Source organism: Lissotriton helveticus, chromosome 2_1 (assembly GCF_964261635.1).
Source record: "Lissotriton helveticus chromosome 2_1, aLisHel1.1, whole genome shotgun sequence".
Taxonomy (NCBI): domain Eukaryota; kingdom Metazoa; phylum Chordata; class Amphibia; order Caudata; family Salamandridae; genus Lissotriton; species Lissotriton helveticus.
The window spans coordinates 449,871,673-449,887,503 of record NC_136059.1 but is presented as its reverse complement, the minus strand read 5'-3'; the positions used below and the strand labels follow the sequence as shown (position 1 = coordinate 449,887,503).

Here is a 15,831-nt window from a genome sequence, read left to right as displayed (position 1 = left end):
AAACTACAGGATATACTATTCCAATGCGCAGAGCCTATTGGGAATATAGGAACTACACTACAATGGCATTCTGGAACTGAAGAACTTTTATGGGGTCCCAGCCCCTTTACTTATACCACTAAAAGACTTTGTTCTCAGAAAAGTAACAAATCACTGAACCCAGACAGAACCAGTTTGGTGTCATCCTGGAGCACTTTATTTATGATGCTGCATCCTGCCTTTTAGGAAGAGGGGGTCTGCTATCAGACGTACCGTGATAGGTGGAGCCATCATTCACTTTGCAAGGCATACCCCTGCTCAAATCAAAGGGTCACCCCTCCCCATACTCCAACTGCAGATCTCTCTATTCAACCCACGTCTGGCTCAGCCTGCCCTGTCCCTCCAAAACCAGACATGCAATTCACATCACGCAGGCAGGCACATAGCACACAGAAATGCCAACTTCTAAAAGTGGCGTTTCTCACATAGTCATAATAAATCTGCGCACACCATTGCGCAGCATTTATTCTCACAATTTCCTACATATCAGACTGGACCATACTGCGACTCGCATAACAGGATTTACCACTGACACACACTGAGCAGGGAATCCCCCATGCATTCCTATGGGAGGGCTGCCCACTCTCACTCCCACTAAACGTAAAACAGAGCGCACGTACTTTACACTGGACCACAATGCTAAAGTGCCCAGCGGCCTAAAACCACTAACACTACATAAAGAAAAAGGCAGGGAGAAAATGCAAAAAGTTTCGGGGTGAACATGCAAAAAGGGCCAAGTCCAACAGTAAGTAACTTGTTTTTCAGATAGATTACTCATCATAGAATAGATACCTAAGCAATACTTTTCAAGAGGTGGGCTCAAGCCAAAAACTCCTGGAGGACTGAAAGGGCAAAATGCACCTCTTAATGGACCTGAATGTCCAAGCAGTAGTGCCTTGTGAACATGTGGAATGATGCCCACATAGCGGCTTGGCAGATTTCCAAGACATGTACCCCGCGTGGAACAGGCCTGCAATCCCTAGGGAGGCTGCTTTTTAGCTAGTGTGTAGCAGATCTTAACTCAGAGTATTCTCCATCAAGAGATGGTCCACTTCTCCACAGCCTTGCTCTTTTTCACTCTTGTGGATCCGATGAAGAGCTGATGGTCTTTGGTACGACCAACGTAGAACAAAAGAGCTCTCTTTGGGTCCAGGTGATGAAGTATCTCGTCTTCCTTGGAAGGATGAGGGTGGTCGAGAAAGGTAGGTAGTGAATACACTGGCCACAGTGACAACCTTCGGCAGGAAGGTGGCAGGCATCCGAAAGACCAGTTAGTAAGCTAAAAAGCTGGTGTAAGTAGGGTGAATAGCCAGACTATGAAGCTTACTGACCCTCCTGGTCAATTGGTCAATGTAATGGCCACTAAAAAGACTGCAGTGCAGAAAGGGGGTCAACATGACGTGCACAGCATTAGGTCACACACCTTTCCAAATGGCAGGCATATACACTATTAGTGGAGGGATGCCTTGCTTTCAAGAAGACATCACAGATGGTGGAAGGTGCTGTACCACCAGGAAAATGTCCAGGCACCTCAGGCAGGTCCAGAGATGAAGAGCCTTCTGGCACAGGGTCCACATCTCCACCAGCTCTATTTGTTGTAATACCATGGCAGTGGGTTTGTCTGTGGACACCTGAGCCAGCCTCCCTTTGATGGATGGAATGAAGACTTTCAATGCCAAGTGTATCACTCTCATCTCTAGAAGATTTATATGAAGCTGAGGTTCCTCTGGAAACCAGAGTCGTCTGATCTCCACCTCTCCCAGATGGCACAACAGCCCAGAAGTGATGCATCGCTCACCACTGTCAGCTCTGGGTGGGGAAGAGAGAGGATATGTAGCTGATCCAATCGCATATCATCAACCAGCACTGCAGATCTTTTGTAGTCTCCTTTGAAATCTGGACCAGGTCGGAGAGGTTCCCCTGGTGCTCCGTCCACTGGGACTTCAGATCCCACTGCAGAGCCTGCATATGCCATCTTGTGTGCTTTACCAGCAGCATGGAGGGGGCCATCAGAACCAGCAGCCTTCAGAGCCAGTCTCACTAAAATCCAGGTTGAGGCTGTAACTTTGCTCAGTATATATATGTATATAACTATATTTGTTTTAGTTTTATATAGCGCAAAGCTTGACTTGAAGGTATTGGAGTGCTTTACATGAGCACCAGTTGTGTTACAGAGGGACACATTCATTTTGTTAGGCACGGGAAGATTATGGGATTTGCCCAGAATCACAGGGTATTGAGTGTACCTCCTGAGACTCAAACCCGGTACCCAAGCTTCGAGGTAGACCGCATTAGTCGTTAGGCCACATCCATATCCTGAACTCTCAACACTCCGGAGGGTAGGCACGGAACTGCACTGTATCTAGAATGGCTCCAATGAAAGGGAGCTCCTGAGACAGAGTTAGGTGTGACTTCAGCATGCTGATAGTGAACTCCAGCGAGTGCAAAAGGTCTCCGTAGTCTGAGAGTGGGTGAGGACTACCTGGGGTTAGCCCACCATCTCCAACCAGTCTTTGAAGTATGGGAAGACTGGAACCTCCGAAGAGGAGCTGTAACCACTGCCATCACTTTTGTGAACACCCAAGGGGTGTCGGGATGGATGGAGAGTTTAGCAAACTGAAAATGCCTGTGGCCCACCTTGAACTGCAGGTAACACCTGTGGACTCGCCGAGTCCTGCGTCTCCTCTGCTCCTGTTCTCCTGCCTCCAGCAGGAACAGGAAGCAGGCAGCAAGTGTCCCCCCTAAGCAATATATTTAAACAAACAAAGCGCCAATACTGTTTTTTGTATTCATAATCCAATCAATAAAACCATGTAGAACACCTAAACAACAACATGAGCACAAGACTACTAATTCTGTCTGAGTTAATCACGTTTTAAGTTTTCTTATTTTGCAACAAAGAAATGTTTTCAAAATGTTTACAATGCATTTACATTTTATCAATTGCAACACCAAATATCATATTAAAACATACACATATACAAATATACAATTCACCATTCAAGCTCACAATCTCTTTCACTCCATTTACAAACTCATCAATAGTGTTTTCACACAACTCCCACAATCATTCACTCCATTCTAAATTGTCTTTTGCTATTTACAATACAAATAAAGTTAGATTTTTTTTAATTTTTTCTTCAGAAAAAGCCACAGAAAAAATAACAGCAATTTTTCATCATTTGTGCTTCATTAAAGCTTAGTTATAACATTCTTATGGCTGAAAATGGTCGAACTCTCGTTGATATAAGAGTTCTCTTCAGGACCAGAAATCTTCTCTCTTAATGGACTTGATCCACCCGACGTTAGACAATCGGGATTTCTTGTGTGTGTATGCCGGTTTCGTAAAACAGATCTGTATGGTGCCTGCATCCCTTGTTGGAATAAGCTTGCACATTCGGCAGGACTTAATTAGTATCGGTAGGGGCTCTGCAGTATTTGAAATTAGCAGAAGCGCCGGCAGTCAATTCGGTACAAAAGGGGGCAGTAAATTCGGGCTTCTCCTTTATGAGCGATCTCGCGGTCTCACTTTGCCTGCAGTATTTGGAATCAGCAGAAACGCCGGCAGTCTGTACGGGCTTTGCTTTGTAAGCAAATCACAACGATGCCAGCAGTGTTGTGAGTGGTCAGAACGCCACCCGGCCAGGGACTTATGGGGAGGCCATTTTCTCCATGCAGGCTGCATTGCATCCTGCATGGAGAAGGGCAGAGTGTGCATGACTGGTTTGGGTGGCACCAGAGGGCCGACCAAACAGTCTTTGCGCACTCAGGAGTGGGCACACCACTTTGCCCCAGCCCGCCTCACTGAGCAGCCCCCGTCACCAAACATAAAATGGTAATAACAAAGTTATTACCATTTTATGTTTGGTGACGGGGGCTGCTCATTTTATGTTCATGTTTATGCTTCTCGCACTGTGAGAAAGCAGTGGGACAACGCTGCTCCACCCTAGTGGAGGAGCCGCCCCTGTAGGGGTCAGAGCACAGGCACTGAAGCGTAGTTAGCAGTGTCCCGGTGGGTGGATTTAAAATACCCACAGCATCAGTCCTAAATAGTTTGTGGTGACCATGCAAAAAGAGGCATTGTGCAAACTAAAAGTATATTGTTGGCACTGGCATAATGGTGATCATTATTTACATATTGGGGTTATCCATGGAATGAGCTGGTGATACATGGTCATGCAAGGAAAATATATTTCCATGTTAGAATACTTGATGAAACTGGCAAACGAATGCTTGAACATTCTGGTATTTATTATTATTACTATCACTGAGTAAGACCCTAGCCTGTAAGATTGGTGTAGCCTACCTGGTGTCTACTCTGAAATGTCTTTTTGCCCTGAGTAATGGCACTGATTAGAAGCTGTAAAATATGTTTTAACTAGGCTGTGTATTGCCTGAGATTGCAAGATTTCAGTATTTTGTTTTGTATATCTCCTCTTCATCTTCCAAGGAGATTGTTACTCATTACATGGATTGAGAATTGGCGGAAAAATGATTGGAAGTGGAATGAAAACAATATGGAAAATGGAAAAAATGATAGGCCATGTTTAACTGAATTTGTATAACTGTGACTTTATACACATTTTAAGGAATATTATGTAGATAAAAATGCAAAATGTTGCCACAATGTATTTGAACTTTTCCCTGGAAAGGGTGATCTCAAAACATCCTTGGGAGGGTCCCGCTTGCCTAGCATGATATACAAGTTCTGGAATATTTCATTTAGTGCATGTTTAGAGCATTTTTTAGAGAATGTTTTATTTATTTTATTTATTTATTTAAAGAGTTTATATAGCGGTGGCTATATCCGGAGGTATCAGAGCGCTTTACATGAGGTTCCACAAAATTACAAGATTACATCAGTTTCAATTTACATCAGTTTCTAGACAAACAATTACAAGAGCATAGAGAACGAGATAAGTGAAGTGTAGAGGGGAAGGGGGTAAGGGTAAAGGGGTGGGAGGAAGATACGGCAGAAAGACGAAGGAAAGTCTGCCCAAAGTCCGGCTGGGTAGGTGACGGTCGAGGGGGAAGTCCCAAAACCCATCTCCTCTATAGTTATCAGGTAGCTCCACTGGGCTTTGGCCAAATAGCTAGGTCTCAATGGGAAACATTTAGAAGCAAACATTTTATTGTGCGGCAAATTCCATACACAGTCCAGCTGCCTACATCGATTCGCCGGCAGGGCGTAAACAGGCAACAGTTAAACACAGCATTCGGGCCTACAACCCGGAGGGCGGTCCTGCGCAATAAAGTCCATGAACAGTCCCCACCGGCATAGCCAAGTCCGCAGTTTTCAAAAGTAAGAACGTCGGCCAAAACAAAGAAAGAGAACCCAAGAACAAACCCCCTGCCCCCCCCTCCCACCCTCCTCCCCTAGGAAACCCCCCACAACCCCCTATCCCCCCTAACAACTCTGCATCCACCATCAGCCCACGCCCATATCTCACTCACAACGTTCCAACTCAGTCAGACCCACCCTAGAATCCAGGAATTCAGGTCCCTGGGACAGCCCCCCTTGGATCCAAAGGAATAAGCTGAAGGACCTGCAAATACTTTGGGCATGTAATTTCTCTGAATTCTTTAGATAGAAGACTCAAGAACGGAGCCCACAGGGTGGCATATTCAGACCCTCTCCCGTCTACATTCAGGGTAAGCCGTTCCATCGCCAGGACATGCCACAGACGCATCAACCAATCACGTATATCTGGGACATCCGGGAAGCCCCAGCGCGCTAGTAGGACCTGACGCGCAGTCAGCAAACCCATTGCTATTTGTCGCCCTAGTGGAGTGCGAAGAGGGAAGCAGGACGGGTGCGGGAGGCCTAGCAGTGTGGGCTCAGGTAGTCTGGGCAGTGTGATCCGGAACGCCGCATCTAGTTCATCAAGAACCGTTTTCCAATATCGTTCCAGTTTGGGGCAGTGCCATAACAAGTGCAGAAGGGTGCCCGACATGCCGCATCCCCTCCAGCAAAGACTATACTTGGCTTTATCCCAAGACGCAACGCGAGATGGTGTGTAGTACCAGTAAGTCGTAAGCTTGTAGGCCGACTCCGAGTCCGCTGTGTTGACTGTCGTGTGGTGTGCGCGATAAAAGGCCTGTTTCCACTCCTTCTGCGAAAGCGGCCTCCCCAACTTCACCTCCCAGCGCACCTGCGCCTTTGTGCGGGCCGCAGTGTATCGCGTAGAATCATGGCATATATTTCAGAGATGAGACTCCTATCGTTCTTTTTACGCATAAGCCATTGCTCGAATGCCGTGAGGGAGCGCGACATCAGCGCCATATTGGCCGAACTGGACACCCAGTGAGTCAAATGCGCATAGGCGAAGCTGTCTGCTACATCCGTTAGGGAATGCTCAGCGCGAAGCTCCGCGAAGGGGACAAGCCCCTCCAGATCAAAAAGCATGCCCACCCTCTTACAGTCTTTCTCGCGCCAGCGATGAAAGACCGGAGAAGCAAGGCCAGGAGGGAAGGCGGGGTTGTCCACTATTGGTGTCATGGGCGAGGGGAAGGTCGTCCACCCTTTACGAGTTGCCAGTTGATCCCAAGCCATAAGTATTGGTGACGTCACTGGCGAGGAGTACAGTCCCCACGCCCTATCCTTGCGAGGCAACCAGAGTTCCCGCCAAATGTTGCAACCTGCCACTGTCTGATCCATGACCAGCCAATGCTTACTCGATTCCGGTCTATTCCATTCGACCACGAAGCACAAACAAGCAGCCTGAAAGTAGGCCACAAGATGAGGGAAACCCAGGCCACCCGCGGCTTTGGGGAGTGTGGTCGTCAAGAAGGGTGCACGTGGCCGCTTATTGTCCCAGAAGAATCTGTTCACTAAGCCCTGGAGTTTTTTCAATGTCCCCCTCGGCGGAGTAAGAGGCAGCATTTGAAAAATTTACAATATCCTGGGCAGAAGAGTCATTTTGATGGCTGCCAACCTGCCGAACCACGACAGGTTAAGGCGCGACCATGCAGCAATAGATTTGGTAGTTTGTTCAACTAGGTTAGTATAGTTCAGGGAGAGTGTCCGGGGGATGGTTGATGCAAGGTGGATGCCCAGGTACGTGATGTCTGAAGGCGCCCAACGGAACTCAAAATCCCGCTGCAGGTCAGTGACTCCTCCGTCGGGATTGAGATATTGAGAATTTCTGATTTTGTGAAGTTGACCTTAAAACCGGCCGCGATCTGAAAAGCCCGGATCTCCGCCGAGAGGCAGCGTAGGGAGGTAGCAGGGTTCTGTAGCGCTAGGATAACATCATCAGCGTATAGGCTTATTTTATGTTCATCAGCACCGAATCGAAGGTCCGTGATGTCTGGATGGGATCTGACACGCTGAGCAAAGGGCTCCATGTAAAACGCAAACAGGAGCGGCGAGAGGGGGCACCCCTGCCGTGTCCCTCTAGTGATAGAGAATGGCGCCGATCTACAGCCATTTACCCTAACGACTGCTCTTGGAGAGGCATATAGGGCCTGGATCCAGCGCAAGAAATTGCCTTTCAGACCGTACGCTCGCAGTACTCGAAAAAGGAATCCCCACTCGACCCTATCAAAGGCCTTCTCCGCATCGATGGATAGGAAGAGGTCCTGGGTCTTTGTGCGCGCGGACTCCATCCAGCAAGTGCAACAACCTCTTGGAGTTGTCGCTGCCCTGACGGGTGGGGACGAAGCCTGACTGGTCCGGTTCCACCACTCAGCCCATAAGGGGGCTGAGTCTCGACGCGAGGATGCCCGCGAAGAGCTTGGCGTCAATGTTCAGGAGGGAGATTGGCCGGTAGGAACTACAGTCCTCAGGATCCTTGCCGGGTTTAAGTATGACCGTTATGGCAGCATCCGACATCGAGGGTGTGACCGACCCCGTCTCAAGGAATGAGTTCAACAGGTGGGCTAGAAACGGGGCCAATTCCCGGCAAAAATTTTTATAAAACAGTGCAGAGAAGCCATCAGGCCCAGGGGATTTGGCTAATTTTAGTCTGGAAATGGCGGAAATTACCTCCTCCACACGGATCTCCAAGTCTAACTCTTTGACCGCACTCTCCAACAGAGGGGTAACGCCAGCCGCCGCGATGTACCGGTCACACTCGGCGGGTGATGAACCCTCCCCAGTGTACAGGGATTGGTAAAAGTGGCGGAAGGCAGCTGCGATCTCAGTGTCCGTGGCGCATGACACCGAATGGGAGTTTTGGATGGCTGCAATGGCTCGCGACTGGGCCTGTGCCCGCAGGCGATGTGCGAGCATTTTACCTCCTTTATCTCCACTTATATAGAACTTATGGCGCAGGCGCAGTAGCGCATATTCTGCTCTGTCGAGATCCAGATGCTTTAACATGCGCCTCTTAGTTTCAAGCTCTCTCCAAACCCGGCGGGCCCCAGTGCGTTTGTGTATAGTCTCAAAGCACCGGACCTCCCTCTCCAACTCCTCCCTCTTATCTCTTCGGAGCTTGGAGTAAGTAGCCGCCAAAGCAATGAAATCGCCCCTAACCACCAGTTTAAGCGCCTCCCAAACAGATGCGATCGCAGTATCCCCGACTGGATTCTCGGTGAAGTAATTTGTGATAGTGTCCCTGACCTTATTAACGACGGATTCCGCACGGAGCATGGAGTCTCGCAACCGCCAGCCGGCAGATGGAGTGCACGCGCCGCCGAGAGTGAAAATGACCGACAGGGGTGCATGGTCTGAGAGGGATCGGGGAGCAATATCAGCGTCATGAAGGTGGGGCAACAGGGCAGAGGTGGGTAGAAAGTGGTCAAGGCGCGCATATGTCTGGTGTGCCGCTGAGTAATATGTGTAATCGTGCTCCTGGGGGTGGTGCATCCGCCACACATCATGCAGTCCACCATCCGCCAACCACTGCTTCCCTTCTGCTGACTAGGACCCTGAGCTGTGTGATCTATTCGCCGACCTATCCATAGAACCATCCATTACTAGATTGAAATCGCCCCCCACCAGGAGGAAGGCATCAGGGGAAGCCAGGACTTGGGCTAACGCTGTGCGCAGAAAGGGCTCCTGCTGTGTGTTTGGTGCATACATGGACCCAACAGTAAAAATCGTGTCTCCCCACTGCACCCGCACCGCCAGGAACCTCCCCCGAATATCCACCAGATGAGCCAGGACCTTACAGCGCAGTCGGGAGCTAAAGAGGAGGGCCACTCCATTTTTCTTGGCCGGGCCAGATGACCATAGTTGGAGGGGAAATCTCTTGTCTCGCATCTGGCGCTCATCCTTGAGCAGGAGGTGCGTCTCCTGTAGGAGGCAGACATTACCCCCAGATTGTTCAAGTAGGGATAGGACAGCAGAGCGCTTCACTGGGCTGTTCAGCCCCCGGACATTAAGGCTCACCACCTTCAACTCCCTAGCCATCGCAATCGAGCTTGACCTGCATTACAAGCGCTCCAGGGCAGATTCAGGGCCGAGCACGGCTCCCGCAGGCATCCAGAACACACACCCCTCCGTGCAAGTGGGATGAGCAGAAACGTACCTTTAGGGACAAATGGCAAAGGACTGATGCGGAGTCCCCCCCCTCACTCACTCCCCCCCTCGCCCCCCTGCACACATACCGAACCCCCTTTTAACAAAACCAACTTGAAGCAAAAAAGGACAAGTTTGAGTACGCATGTCCGTAGTTCAGGCCACATAGGGAAGGGGAATAGGCACCAATCCACAGTCTTCCTTTTCCCGATACGGGACTCACTCAGCCCACAAAACATACCAGAGTACCTGCAGGGGATACCTCCCCTCCGGCGCCGCCTATGTACCCTCTCGGGACTCACGGCACCTCCGAAACATCCTCAGGAGTGGCCTCCGTAACCTGGGCCACAGAGGCTACAGCTGCGCCCCTCTCTTGGAGACGTGTCGAAGGATCAGGGCCCTTCTTGGGAGCGGAGCGGCCCACCTTCTGCCACTCCGCCGAGCATCTTCTTCGCCTTTGAGTGTCACCACCCTTCGTCGATTCCGCGTCTGTGCGTTCAATACCCAGGAGGTCCATGGCTACCGCAAGCGATCGCACCTGAACTAGTTTATTTTGCCAGCGAAAGATGAGTCGGAAAGGGTGGCCCCACATGTAGGCAATGTTGCGATCCCGCAGGAATGAAGTGACTGGGCGAAAGTCCCTGCGCTTCTGCAGCGTGGAGGCCGCCAGATCCTGGTACAGCACCGGATTATGCCCACGAAACTGCAGGGGAACAACATCGCGCGCCAACCTGAGAATGCGTTCCTTCAGTTGAAAGTCATGTACGCATACAAGGATGTCCGGAAGTTGCGCTTTCGTTCCCTTGGGTAGGCCCACACGATGCACTCTGTCCATTCGAATGGCCTTAGGCTCCTCGTCCTGCAGGATCTGCTGAAAGAGGGACTCGACGTACTCACGAAGATCCGCTCCCTCGCCCTTCCATGGCACCGCCCTGATGCGGATATTGTTGCGGCGGGAGCGGTTCTCCAAATCCTCCGCATGTGCCTGGAGGTCGAGGTTCTGCTCGGTAAGCCTGATGACGTCCTGCTGAAGTCGGTGTATGTCGCCCCTTGTCTCCAGGTCGTGCTCTTCCAGTGTGGCCACGCGTTCCCCTACTTCGTCCACTTCCCTCCGGACCTCTCTCAAGTCCGCTGCAAGCTGGTTGCGCAACCCCGCAATGTCCTCTTTGATTGCTGTGAATAGCTCCAGCATAAAGGCCTTAGTCGCGGGTTCCTCCGCCTGACTCCGGCTCGGGGACTTGGCAGGCACTGGGGACACAGCTGGCCCGGAGCTCTTCAGTACTCCGTGCTTGCCCGGTTTGTCCTTCTTCGTCCTGGCGGCAGCCATGGTTAACCTCCGGTTGCCTTCCTTCTACCGTCCACTCCCAAGGCCGGCAGGGCCGCCACGTGGCACTCACGACCAGGCCCGCGCTCAGCTAGGCCCACCTCCGGTCACCCGGGCTGTACTCCAGGCTCAGGCCCAGAGGTCTCGCAGGTCCAAGGGGAAACCAGGTAGGCCTTCACAAGGGGGGGACAGTCCGCAGCTCAGGCCGCCACCCAGCCCGGTAGTAGGCAGGGCCGGGGCACAGGACAATGCAGTTCTGACTGGGGGCCCTACTCGCTTAGGGCAGAACACCACGTGGGGCAAGTCGACGTGCCCCGCGCCAAGACAGAGTCCGAGCAGGCCGCGGAAAGCGTCTCAGGGGGCCCCCGCACTCAGTGTGCAGCCGTTCTTCTACCCTCTCACCTCCGGGGCCACTCCAGCGGTTCGCAAGCAGTCCGGTGCACTTTCGCCGATGTTTCTAGGCACCCCCTTTTGCCACGTCAGGGGCTCCTCCACCCTCCTGTTTCCGGGGCCACCACCGCTAGCACCAAAGTCGCCTTCCAGGGGGCCCACCAATCCGACAGCAGGACTCGGGCATCAGGCGCCTCAGGGGCCCCCTTCGCAACTTCCTGGCGCTGGGCCCGCACAGGCCCCGAAGCCTCGGGCTCTCGTAGGCCGCTCTGCCAGGGCTCGGCTCATTGATAGGGGCGCCCACTCTCCGTGCCGCTCCTTGGTGGGGTCCCAGCGTCTCCGAAGGGTCGCCTCTCCGCGTCCTCCTCAGCTATGCGAGGCGCGTTGAGGGCGCCGCCTCCGCCCCCTCCTCTCCGGCAGCTTCGCCTGTGTCCCGTCACCCAAGCTCCGCTCACCCGCGCCGTCGGAGCCCGGCTCGGTTCCCGATCCCTGCGCGCCGCAGGCCACTCTTCTGTCTCGGCACAATTGCGGTGCCGGAAGGCGAAACAGAACCCGCAGCCGGACCGCCGATGCAGCAGGGCGGCAGGGAGGCAATTATTCTCGCTGGCAACGGGTCCCAAGAGGGTGCTAGGCAAAGCTATAGGGCTTGTGGCGCCGGAGGGACTCGGATCCACGTCCTACTCCGCCGCCATCTTGGCCACGCCCCCTAATGGGAAACATTTAAAGAACATGGAGGGCAAAATAATGGAGCGTAGAGGGGAGGGGACAGGGAAGGTGAGATAGGGAGGATAGGGGAAGAGACAACAAGGAGACGAAATTAAGTCTGTCTAAAGGCTGGCTGGGTAGGTGACGACCAAGGAGGGAGTCCACGGCCCATCACCCCTATAGCTAAACCAGGTAGCTCCATCGGGCATCAGACAAAATAGTCCTGTCTCAGTACATTGAGAGAGGAGAGAAGGAGAGACATAAATAGAGGGAAGATGCGGGAAGAGATGACAGGAGAGACGAAAGGAAGTCTGGCTAAAGACCGACTGGGTAGGTGACGTCCAAGGAGGGAATCCCCGACCTGTCTCCCCTATAGCTAAACCAGGTAGCTCCATCGTGGATCAGACAAAATTGCTAGATCTTAAATGACGAGGGAAAATTCACAGGTAAACAGGTTGGGGACTAGGGCCAGGACAAGGTGAGGGCAGAGGTCAGTAGCAGGCAAGTGGAGAGGAGTAGAGCGTGGAGGGGTAGGGGGTAGGTAGTTCGGCAAAAGTTCCCATGGAACTGCTTAGAGTAATTCAAAAAGCAGGTCCATTCCTTCTCAGGTGCCATCTTGAGGTTAAAACGCTGGGTGAGATTTTCGCCAGTAGAGGTGGGGGGTGGGCGAGACAGGGAGAAGAGGAGAACTGTGCCCAAGGTCCGGCTGGGCAGTTGATGGTCAGGGGGTGAGCCAAGGCTGATCTCCTCATTAGCTGAACAGAGCAGCTCCACCGGGCATTGGACATAATATTCGGACTCCGCTGTCGGGATAGAGGTCATGTGTGCTCAGGGATAGTCAGAAGAGTGGCGGGTGGGGGGGTGTCGGGGAGCCATGGTCCGAAAGAATTGCAGATGTTCTCATCAGGGTAGGCGCAGTCCTGGACGGATAGAGTAAGTCAAAGTTCAGCAAGGGGGGGAAGAAGTCATCATTATCGGCCATGATGGGGTCAGGCATCCTTGGACCCTGTTCCATTTCAAGTGTCGGGTGCGGCGGAGCTTTGCAGGGAGGGGGTGCCCATTAGTTGTTAAAACAGGCAACAAAGATCCCCCCTGGCGTCCCTGGGCGCTCTGCCCTGTAGGTGCGCTGGGACACAGCGCACCATGGGGTGGCCATTTTGCCTCACGTAAGGGTGGGGGGAGGAGGGGGTCGCTCACCTCGCTCTTCAGCAACCGGAGGCTCTGAGCAGACAAGCTGGCTTGTCTGCTGAGGCAGCGGGCGGGTAATACCTTAGGACACTGGCGGGGCGTCTCATCACAGTCAGGAGATTGCCAGAGGATAAAATCGCCCCCCCCCCCAATTCAAAATGGCAGCTGGCGCCGCTATCACGTCCACCGCGGGAGCCATGTTAGAGTCAGGCACCACTGAATTTGAATTCCTCCTCAGGGTAAACGAAATAGTGCTATCGGGGCCGCAAGGGGGTCTCAGCCAGCAAGGGAAGTCCTCTGCAGCACCTCCCGCTGCCACCAGACATCCAAATTTCTCCCCGCCAAGCCTCCGCTCGCCTCACCAGTTTGCTCCACGCTGCCAGGAAATGGCGGCTGCCGCGTCCTCTGCCTTGCGCCACAGTCACTCCCGCGATTTTCTCGCTCTGCCCAAGGCTCAATGCCGCAACCGCAGTGCGGCTCCATTACGCAGCCGAAGAGGCAGCAATCGACTCTGGGGCGGTTTGGGCCCTCAAGCCCGCATCGCTACAAGGCTCTCAGCAGCGTTGTGTGGGGGGAGGTGGGGTGTTCGCCTCGCCCGGCCCAGAGCTCCACGCTGCAACCACGAGAGCTCGAGCACAGTGAAGGACCAGCGACAGACTCATGCAAAAAGCAGTGTTTGTATCTCATTTTGTCTGAAATGTCTTAGGCCACCAATGAAGAAGTTGGGCTTCCTCAATTCACCTGGTCAAATTCGTGGAAAATATTCATGCTCTACCACTTTTAAAGATCTCGAGACGCCACTTTCGAAAGCTTTCTGCAATGCAAAATTACGCGTTCCGCACGTTCTAAAAAAATATATATATACTTGTAGAATTTTTAGTTTTCCTCAAAAAATTCCAGGACTCGAATTACAAATAGTAAATAAGCTTTGAGAACTCATTGAATATTTTGTGGAAAGTTGAACCTAACCCAAATATTCTAGAGTTGGAGTTGGAATAATATGTTTGCTTCTCCAGAATCCGCAATACACTAGTGCTGGAGGGCGCAATACCAGGCAAAAAAAACAGACTGCCTTTACGAAAAAATTTGATAAGTATAACGGTGTGAAACATAAGCAATATTCAAAAACTCCAATCAAACAAAATGAGATGGTATGTAAATATGCAAATGTTTAGGAGTATGGTGGTCACATGCATAGAATAGAAACCGTTCAAAGTCAAAAAACAACTTTATTCAGTGAGATTATATCACCATAAAAGCATGCTAATAAAGGGGAGTCAATACAAGCTGCAGTTAGTTGTCACAATTAAACAATAAAAGTTAAAACATTTCATAAACATTCAGTATGACACAACTTATTATTCTTTTAAAAGTAATACATATATACCAAGAGACCGGATGCCTAAAACGCAAAGCGCAGCTATATCAAATAGATAGTAAAGTGCAAGGTGCAAACATTTCATACAGGTGAGTAAAGTGCATGAAACTATTAAACATAAAAGAACAGGGTATGTAACAGGCTATAATTAATCATCAAAGTTTTTGTATTGCAGAGCATCCAAAAATGCATATGCTTTTCTTTTCCGTTCATATCTGCCTATCATGAGCAATATTTTATATATCAGTTCTCGCATTGGAGTTTCTCTCGAATTTGCTAGGCTTGATGTTCAGTAAAGCACGTGAGAATGTATACAATGAACTTGAGTTATTCTATCTAAAGTTTTGCTTCCAATATATAGATATAACCATCTTAACTTTGGAAAGGGTGTTGGTTTAAATTTGCTATATTTACAATTCATACCCCAATGAGGTGACGAGACTAAACTATGTGAGTTTGAGCGGCCTTATCGTTGTCAGGCTAGCTAAAGGTGGCGCTTTGTCCTGGAGTACTCCTCCTACCCATCAGTGATTCATAAACAAATACAACAAAAGAAAAAAAACCTGAATGTAATAACAACCTTGGCTGCAGATTGCCTGTCACCCGCGCTCATAATCAGTTGTGGCGGGTTGCGGGCGCGGCGCGTGGCAGTATGAAAGCTGAGGGATTATAACCAGGGTCGGGTCCGCGCTCTGCCCTCACGAAACGTCAAATGTCCAAGGAGTGTTTGCCGGAGGACGCGCCTCTCGGCCGTTTGGGAGTTGCTGCGGGTGGCTGGAGCGCCTAGCGAGCGGGAAGGGAGCCGCGAGATGGCGGTCAGCGTCTCGAGCGGCTTTTCCCGGTCGTGGGGCTGGAATGCAGGCCAGATTTCTGCGCCTCGGCCAGACGACAGGCTCTCCTCCAATCGCAGAACAGTATCGTGTTTCTGTGTCGTCATAGCGACGCCAGGTGCGCGAAATCTCAACCAACTGTCACAAATTGTGGAGCCGATGGAGGAAGTGCAAGGTAACGGTGATACAGATTACCTCATAACAGCAGGGTGAGGAGGGTGAGGAGGGACAGTCTGGTACGGACAGAAACTCAGACTCATCTACAACAATGTATGCCATAGCACCAATATGCGTTTGTTGGCTATATTGTAATTTAACATTAGGCTGTCGCCTGAATTCAATGCGAAATGGTTGTTAAACCTCATCCTGCCCACAGGATTCTTTTTGGGACCCAATTCACACAATTCAATGAATGTTGAATGGAAAATGGGAAGACATTGGGGGGGTGGGGGGCAGATGGCGAATTCGTTTGTGAAATGTATGCAGTTTTATTAATTTTAAGCAAATTTGACAC

At 51.1% G+C, this 15,831-nt stretch overlaps 1 long non-coding RNA gene across 1 annotated transcript in view; it reads right to left on the bottom strand.

Moving 5' to 3' along the window:
• Positions 1-15,198, bottom strand: part of LOC144818045 (uncharacterized) — a 93,532-nt gene extending 78,334 nt beyond the window's left edge. The window contains exon 1 of the long non-coding RNA XR_013607020.1: positions 15,068-15,198. This is a non-coding gene — a long non-coding RNA (uncharacterized LOC144818045). The remainder of the gene's footprint in view (positions 1-15,067) is intronic.
• Between the last annotated feature and the right edge of the window lie 633 nt (positions 15,199-15,831).